Here is a 9,914-nt window from a genome sequence, read left to right as displayed (position 1 = left end):
ATTTCAAAACAGAGAAAAGCGAAGACCCCTCCCCCAACCTTTACTGGCCGCGCGGCAGTGCGCCAAGCCGCAGGCCAGCCGGCCCGGCAGGGGCTGGGGGAGCCCCAGAGAAACAGCAGAGACACAGGGGGCCACTTTCAGAACATCAGGTACTGGTTTGCAGAACAGCAGATCGCCAGGAACAGAGAAACCTACCAGCCGGGAGTCTCCACGAGGATCCCACCCCCACCCCTCACTCTCCACCCGAGCAGAGAGGCTCCATCCTGCCAAAGCCGCTCGGCATCAGCAGAGTGACAAAAGGACCTGCGGCAGACCACCGGGCCCACCTGATCGCGATCACAATGATCCAGCACTCTCCACCCGAGCAGAGAGGTTCCATCCCGCCAAAGCCGCTCGGCGCCAAAAAGGGTCCTGTCTGCAGACCACCCGCCCACCCAATCACGATCGCAACAACCCGGCGGGGTCACTTGGGCCCCAGAGGTACCAAGAAGAAGCTGCCTGAGCGTGGACACTCTTGACCCAACAGCTTGGACAGAGGCAGAGACAGAAAAGAATCACACAGAGCCACCACCGCCCAACCCAGCGCGGATTGCAACAACAACTGACGAACTACACCACACAGAAACAACCAGCTCCAGGGTGAGTACCCCACAGGGGAAGTGTATCCCTCAAGGGAGACCAGACTGGAGGGAATCCCCAGACCCTGACCTAGACTCCCTACCCCAGCACCCGGACCACAGGACCCACTAAAACTGGGAACTGTTTGAGAGCTCCACCAGCCCGTGGAGCACACTCAGCTGGCCAGGCTAGAGCAAGAGCACCCCTGGAAGGGAGCTTAAATGCCCAAGCCAGGAACATTGCCCCTGGGTCAAGACTACCAACAGTAGAAGAAATTTGAACTGTGTCCCCCAGACTGTATAACCTAGGTGGTATACACATCAGCACAGGCCTAACGAGTGCGCTCCAGGCTAAATAACCTAGGTGGTATACACATCAGCACAGGCCTAACAAGCGCGCTCCAGGCTGGGGCCGGAACCAGGCCCGGGGATCCGGCGCCTGAACAACACAACCAACTCCTCCCAATTGAAGTAAAAAGCTGAGCATACGCCTCAACAGAGGGGAGAAAACCAGGAAACAACACTCCCCCGGGAAGCACGCCTGTGACAACAAAAGACCTGGAGGCCCAGGACAAGAGAAGCCCAAACCCCACCAAAACTCCACCCATATACCCTAGACTGGGAATTGGGCAACACAGGCTGCCAGCACCTGATAGTAAGCAGGAGCTCAGACTGTTAAGGCGGCTCAGCAATAGAGTGATAGTCTTGGATGTATGAGGCCCTGCATCTGATTCCTCAGCATCACAAAAGCAAAAAGGGTCAGAAGTGGTGCTGTGGCTCAAACGGTAGGGTGCCAGCCTTGAGCTGAAAAGCTGAGGGACAGCACCCAAACCTAGAGTTCAAGCCCACAACCAGCCCAAAACAAATAAACAAAAACACATCAGGAGCCCATAGCAGACTCCAGCATTTGGGAGAGTGCATCCAGAGCATCTGTTCTTCACAAGAGCACCCGTAGGAGCAAACACAAGCAGTCTAGGCTGCTCAACCCTTCCAAAGGCGGGAACTGCCAGCAATCTATAGCAGAGAGCTGAGAATCCTAAGTAAGTCAGAATAGCAGCTGGAAATAGGCTCCCAACAGAACCCAGAGCAGGCACAGACTCTCTCTACCAATACAGAATCAGCAACCAAGCAAAGACAGACACACCAAAACAAAATTGAAGAGCAGTCTCCTGAACCTCCATGCGAAAATCACAGAGAAAAATCACAAGGTTTACTACCACCCAGGACAGCAAGCTCACCTCAAAAGCCAGCAGCCACACAGGGGAGAGCCCCAGTGGGAGCAAAGCAGGAATGGAAGACAAAGGCTACTTCCAAGGGTTGCTGGAGGCAATGACTCAAGAAATAAAGCGAGAAATTGATCAGAAATTGAAAGAGCACAAGGATGAACTATCCAAAGAGATACAGGGTATCAAAGAAGAGATGCATGCAAAAATAGAAGCTGCACAAACCTCAGTAAGAAGTGAGATAAACGCCAAATTAGAGGTAATGCATACCTCATTGAGAGGTGAGATCAGTACTCTGAGAACCAACATTGAATCCATAAAGGGATCCATTTCCTCCATGCAAACCACAATAGAAGCCACTGTCAACAGAGTGAATGAAATGGAAGGTCGAGTGTCAGATACAGAAGACAGAATACACCAAGTGGACCAAAAAGTGACAGATATGGAAAAATTACTCAAATTAAACCAAAGGGATATTCAAGAGCAAGCAGATAATGCTAAAAAATTTAACCTTCGCATAATTGGAGTGGACGAAGGTGAGGAATTCCAGAGCAAGGGAATGCACCACCTATTTAACAATATAATCAATGAAAATTTTCCCCACCTCAAAAACGACCATCTTAACTACATCACAAAAGCTTATCGAACACCCAACAAGCAAGACCCCAGGAGAAACACTTCTAGACACATTATAGTAAAAATGATAGATCTGAATAATAAGGAAACAATCCTGCATGCAGCAAAAATGAAGAAGGAGCTATACTACAATGGGAAAAAAATAAGAATTACTGCAGATCTCTCCACACAAACAATGAATGCAAGAAAAGCCTGGGAAAGCACCATACGAGCCCTGAGAGCCAATAACTGCCAACCCAGACTGATCTACCCGGCAAAGCTAGCATTCACATTTGATGGAGAACTGAAAACTTTTAATAGCAAAGAAAAACTAAATGAATACATAAACATTAAGCCAGCATTACAAAGAATTCTAAGAGGGGGGACACAACCTGAAGAAAGCAGCCAGGAACTGGGGCCTGCCCCAAACAGGCGTTATTCAAAGTCTAACTGAGCAAGCACAGGAGGAAAGGAAAAAAGAAAAACTTAGGAAAACGGAATGGCAGGGACAACAATGCATCTCTCTATACTTTCTCTTAATATAAATGGGCTGAATTCGCCAATTAAAAGAAAACGAACTGAGGACTGGATAAGAAAACAAGACCCATCCATCTGTTGCCTTCAGGAGACCCACCTCTCAGCCAAACATACAAACAAACTCAGAGTGAAGGGGTGGAAAAGGATCTACCAATCAAACGCCCCCAGTAAGAAAGCAGGTGTAGCCGTCCTGATATCTGACAAAATATACTTTTCATTAAAATCAGTACAGAAAGACAAGGACGGACACTACATATTAATAAAGGGAACAATCCAAGAGGAGGATATAACCATCATCAACTTATATGCCCCAAATATTGGTGCACCCAGATATGTCAAACAAATGCTCTCAAACTTACAGAATAAAATAGATCCCAATACAATAATACTAGGAGACTTTAACACACCACTCTCACCAAAGGACAGGTCTACCAACCAGAGAATTGGCAAAGAAGCTACCGAATTAAGAGAGGCCATATTTCAAGCGGAATTAACTGACATCTACCGAGTATTTCACCCTAAAACAACACAGTACACATTCTTCTCAGAAGCTCACAGAACTTTCTCCAAAATAGACCATATCATAGTTCATGCAAGGAACTTAAGCAAATACAAAGGGATCGACATAATCCCCTGTATCCTATCTGACCACAATGGAATCAAGCTAGGTCTCAATAACAAAGCATACCACAGAAATTTCTCTAATACATGGAAATTGAACAGCACACTCCTTAACAATGCCTGGATAACAGAAGAGATCAGAGAAGAAATAAAGCATTTCCTACAACTCAATGAAAATGAAAACACCTCACAAAGAAACTTGTGGGACACAGCAAAAGCAGTCCTGAGGGGCAAATTTATTGCCCTCAGTGCCCACATCAAGAGAATGGAGACAGACCAAGTAAATAATCTCATGTTGCAATTAAAACAGCTAGAAAAACAGGAAAAAATGGGACCTAAAACTACTAGAAGAAGCCAGATAACCAAATTAAAAGCAGAGATTAACCAATTAGAAAATCAGAAAACCATAACCAAAATAAACCAAACAAAAAGCTGGTTCTTTGAAAAAATAAACAAAATTGATGGCCCATTGGCTAGATTAATTAAAAAAAGAAGAGAGGAAACCCATATTAATAGGATTAGGGATGCCACGGGAAACATCACCACACGTACCCAAGATATCCAAACAATTCTAACAGACTACTTTCAAAAGCTATACTCTCTAAAGGAAGAAAATTGGGCAGAAATGGATGCATTTTTAGAGAAATACAAGTTGCCCAAACTGAGCAAAGAAGATGTTAACCAATTAAATAAGCCAATATCCTATAATGAGATACAGGAAGCTATCAAAAGTCTTCCAACAAAAAAAAGCCCAGGACCAGATGGATTCACAGCAGAATTCTATAAGACCTTCAAACAAGAACTAATACCCATACTCCTCAAGCTCTTCAGAGAAACAGAGAAGGAAGGAGCTATCCCAAACTCATTCTACGAAGCCAATATCACACTCATCCCCAAACCAGGCAAAGACCCAACCAAAAAGGAGAATTACAGGCCAATCTCCTTGATGAACACAGATGCAAAGATCCTTAACAAGATTCTAGCTAACAGAATCCAGAAACACATAAAAAAAATAATTCACTATGACCAGGTAGGCTTCATCCCAGAGACACAGGGATGGTTTAACATACGTAAGTCAATAAATGTAATCCAACATATCAACAGAGCCAAGGGCAAGAATCACATGATTATAGCTACAGATGCAGAAAAGGCCTTTGACAAAATTCAACATTCATTCATGCTAAAAGCTCTGGAGAAAATAGGAATAGAAGGAACATTTCTAAAAACAATAAAAGCCATTTATGACAGACCAATAGCCAATATTATACTTAATGGGGAAAAGGTACAACCAATTCTCCTAAAATCAGGAACAAGGCAAGGATGCCCACTGTCTCCACTCCTCTTCAATATAGTCCTAGAACCCTTAGCCAGGGCAATAAGGCAAGAAAAAGACATTAAAGGGATCCGCATAGGAAAAGAAGAAGTTAAACTATCCCTTTTTGCAGACGACATGATACTATACCTCCAAGATCCCAAAAACTCCATCCCCAAACTCTTAGAAATCATAAATCACTTTGGCAAAATAGCAGGATACAAAATAAACCCAAAAAAATCAGTCGCCTTCCTATACACTGATAATGTACAGGAAGAGAGGGAAATAAAGGGAGCAACCCCATTCACAATAACCTCCCGAAAAATAAAATATTTAGGAATTAACCTAACCAAAGATGTAAAAGAACTATTTAATGAGAACTATAAAAAGTTAAAGAAAGAAATTGCAGAAGACACTAGGAAATGGAAAGACCTCCCATGCTCCTGGATAGGCCGACTTAATATAGTAAAGATGGTAATACTTCCAAAACTAATATACAAATTCAACGCAATTCCTATTAAAATCCCAATGACGTACATCTCTGAAATACAGAAAACAGTCCAAAAATTCATATGGAACAACAAAAGATCTAGAATAGCCAAAACAATTCTAGGGGATAAAGACAATATGGGAGGGCTATCCATGCCGAACTTCAAACTCTACTACAGAGCTATAATAACAAAGACAGCATGGTACTGGCACAAAAACAGACCCGAAGACCAATGGAACAGAATAGAAGATCCACAGGCCTACAGCCAGCTGATATTCGACAAAGGAGCCAAAGACATACAATGGAAGAAACACAGCCTCTTCAACCGCTGGTGCTGGGAAAACTGGGCAGCCACATGCAGAAAACTAAAAGTGGACCCCAGCCTATCACCATGCACCAACATCAACTCAAAATGGATTAAAGACCTTAACATTAAACCTGAATCTCTGAAACTACTGCAGGACAGAGTAGGAGAGACACTTGAACTAATAGGCACAGGAAGGAACTTCCTGAACAGAGTCCCAGGGTCACAACAAATTGGAGAGAGACTCGACAAATGGGACTACCTTAAAATAAAAAGCTTCTGCACAGATACAGCTATCGCAACCAAGCTAGAAAGACAACCAACTAATTGGGAAAAAATATTTACCAGCAATATATCAGACAAGGGGTTAACATCCTGTATATACAGGGAACTCAAGAAACTAATCCCTCCCAAACCCAACAAACCAATTACTAAATGGGCAAGGGAACTAAAGAGGGACTTCTCAAATGAAGAAATAAAAATGGCAAAGAAACACATGAGGAAATGTTCTTCATCCCTGGTGGTGAAGGAAATGCAAATAAAGACAACCCTGAGATACCACCTTACCCCAGTCAGAATGTCCCACATCCACAAATCAGCCAACGACAAATGCTGGAGGGGATGTGGAGAACGAGGAACGCTATTACACTGCTGGTGGGAATGTACACTCATACAACCACTTTGGAAAGCAGTCTGGAGGGTCCTTAGAAAGCTAAAGATTGACCTCCCTTATGACCCAGTCATACCACTTCTAGGCATCTACCCTGAACAACAGGAACCAATATACAAAGACACATGCACCTCCATGTTTATTGCAGCACTGTTCGCAATAGCTAGGATATGGAAACAACCTAGATGCCCCACCACAGATGAATGGATCCAAAAATTGTGGTATCTATACACAATGGAATATTATGCAGCCATTAGAAATGACAAAATAATGGCATTTGCAGGGAAATGGATGGAGCTAGAAGGAATCATGTTGAGCGAGGTAAGCCAAGAACGAAGAGACAAACAGTACATGGTCTCCCTGATAAGTGGATGATGAATCCAAAATGTTAGGTGATATGACAAAACTAACAGGACTTAAGAAACAAAGAACTCCCACTCATCTGGTTGAACCACTACTAAATATCCCCATGCTGCTGATCACATATATGGTAAATAACATATGAGCACCGTTATATATTACAGACTGTGATAGACAATTTGCTCCAGGAAAGTTAGAATGAACTTGTGACTTTAAATGAGCATCATTATTCCACAATACTGTGAATTTCCGGAAACTAAGTAATCACTTAATCACGATCAAAAAAAAAAAAAAGAACCTTGGGGAAGGGAGGGAGGGAGGGGATGGTAGGGGGAAAACAATGGAGGGGGTAACAATGTTCAAGAGGAAGTGGAAGTGTACTCATTACCTCACTCATGTAACTGTAACCCTCTGTATAGTATCTCTACAATAAAAAAAATTAAAAAAAAAAGAAATATAAAAATTAAAAAAGGTTTTTTCATAAAAATCTCAAGCTGATACTAACAGAACTTCTGAGTTCATGTCAAAGTGTTTTTTTAGGACTTTCAAGAAGCTAGTACTAAGTACATATAACCACAATTAAGTGATAATGAGAAAAGTAGTGCTTTTTATTGTATTATATAAATAAAGAAAAAAATTTTTCATTTCTGTTTACGTGGAATTCATGTTTGTGATCTGCATTGTTCCCAAGTCAGACTAATCTCTTTTCCTTAGCTTTCTTTGGTGTGTATACCCTGGACATGTAGTCTGAGGTAGAAGAATTATTCTTTGTTCAACTTGGAGGTCTAGCATAAAAGCCTTCCTCCCTGGGCTGGAGGAGGAGGAGGAGGAGGAGGAGGAGGAGGAGGAGGAGGAGGAGGAGGAGGAGGAGGAGGAGGAGGAGGAGGAGGAGGAGGAGGAGGAGGAGGAAGTTAATAAAACCAAACCAGTGAGAGAGAAAAATTGAGAGAGTAAGGGAAGGAGTGACATTTCAAAAAAGAAATGTATCCTGACCTGACTTATATGACTGTAACCTCTGTGTAACTCACCTTGATAATAATAATACAAAAGAAAAAACAGAAATATAGTGCTGGAGGCATAACCCAAATGGAAGATCAGACTAATATGTATGTGATACCAAGTTCAAACCCCATCATCAATTTCCCCTTCAAAAAATGGCTCTTCTCATCACTTGTGCTTTCCCTAGCTAATGAAAGGGGATGCAAACAGTTAAAGAGAGAGAAAGGTAATCTGTCAGGAACAGAACTGTACTTGCAATGAGCAGTACTTGCTAGAACACATGTTGACTAGAACACATGATGACTCTATGTTTTCTGAAATAAACAGACCTAGTTGGGCTTGAATACAGGCTCCACTGTATACTAGTTGGGGACTCAAAATTAACTAAACTCTCTGGATCTCAAATTCTTCACAGGTAAAGTGAGCATAACAATACTTATATCACTTGATTATGAGATCTGGATGTCATCAAACATGGAGCGGGTTTTATTTTAGGTGTGTGTTCAACACTCAAACACTGCTGGAAGGAGTATAAACTGGCATGATGTTTACTATATTACTTAACAGTAATACAACAACTACTACAGACTCACTCCTGTAATCTTACTTACAAAAGGTTCTAAGCCTGGACAGGAAACTGGAGCAGACTCATCTCCAATGAGCTCTAAAAAAGCTTGAGGTGGAGTTTGGTTCAAGTGGTAGTGTGCTAGACTTAGCATAAACCTCAGGAACAGTGCCCAGACCCTTAGTTCAAGCCCTAGGACCAACACAAGCACACACACACACACACACACACACACACACACACACACACACACACACACACACACACACACACACTAAATTTTGTATGTTCCTATCATCCCACTTAATAATACTTTCCCTCTTCCAATTTCACCAGTTGTTGTTTTTTTTTTTGTTTTAAAAGGGACTTGCTGTGTAGCTCAGGCTGCTCTTAAACTTACAATCCTCCTGGGTGCTGGGATTACAGGCATGCCTACCATAATTGGCTTCACTCAGTAACTTTATTTATTACATTTTCTGCAAGAAATCCATTCATACTTATGAAGATATATGGCTTAAAGCTGTTCACAATAATATTCTACTGGACAAAATGTAAACAATATAGCTGGACATGGTAATATGCAACCACATGGTAATGCCAGCCAATACTCAGAATAAGGAGTTGAGGAAAGCTTGGTCTACACTGCAGAACCTGGTCTCCAAGTGAAAGAAATTCTAAAAATATTAATCTACTATGAAGCACACAATATGTTAAATTTATGTAATGGAACAAATAGATCATTGTTAATGGAAATAAAATCTTGGCAGAAATTATAAATACACACATATGTATATATATTTAAATTTGGAGAAATAAAATTTCAAGTGGTATTATCTGAATCTTTCAGTCTACTTGTCACCTACCTATTTACCAACACATTGATTTCTGTTTAGTCTTCACAAAACACTGTTCTCTCACATTAGTACAAAAAATTGCAAAACAGGGCCTGGGAAGGTGGCTCAGTGGTAGAGTTCTTGCCTTGCATGCATGAGGCCCTGGGTTCGATTCCTCAGCACCACATAAGCAGAAAAAGCTGGAAGTGGTGCTGTGGCTCAAGTGGTAGAGCACTAGCCTTGAGCTGAAGAGCTAAGGGACAGTGCTCAGGCCCAGGGTTCAGGCACCATGACTGGCAAAAAAAAAAAATTGCAAAACAAAAAATACAAAAAATACATTATCATAAATACAAATGTAGTTTAATCCCTACTATAAGAATTTGGAGAAAACTTGCATTCAGTTAATGGCATTGAATATTGTTCAAGAAGGGGAGTCTAGGAGAATGTTGACTCTGTGTGTGTGTGTGTGTGTGTGTGTGTGTGTGTGTGTGTGTGTGTGTGTTCCATGAGTAAATAATGGAGTTAGAAGTCGACCTATTATTCTTGCTTAGTCTTTTTGCTCAAAGCTGACACTACCACTTGAGCCACATCTCCACTTCTCGATTTTGGTTTCTTAATTGGAGAAATAGCTCAGATTTTTCTGCATGGGATGATTTAAACCTGAATCCTCACTTTTTGACCTCTAAAGTAGCTAGGTTTTTAAAACATGAGCCACTGGTGGATAGCAACTACATTAACATTTTTGCATGTTTGATGAACTTTAAAGTA

This window comes from Dipodomys merriami, unplaced genomic scaffold, assembly GCF_024711535.1.
Source record: "Dipodomys merriami isolate MVZ:Mamm:240054 unplaced genomic scaffold, mDipMer1.0.p SCAF_302, whole genome shotgun sequence".
Taxonomy (NCBI): Eukaryota; Metazoa; Chordata; class Mammalia; order Rodentia; family Heteromyidae; genus Dipodomys; species Dipodomys merriami.
The sequence above is the reverse complement of the archived record's forward strand: the minus strand, read 5'-3'. Positions refer to the sequence as shown.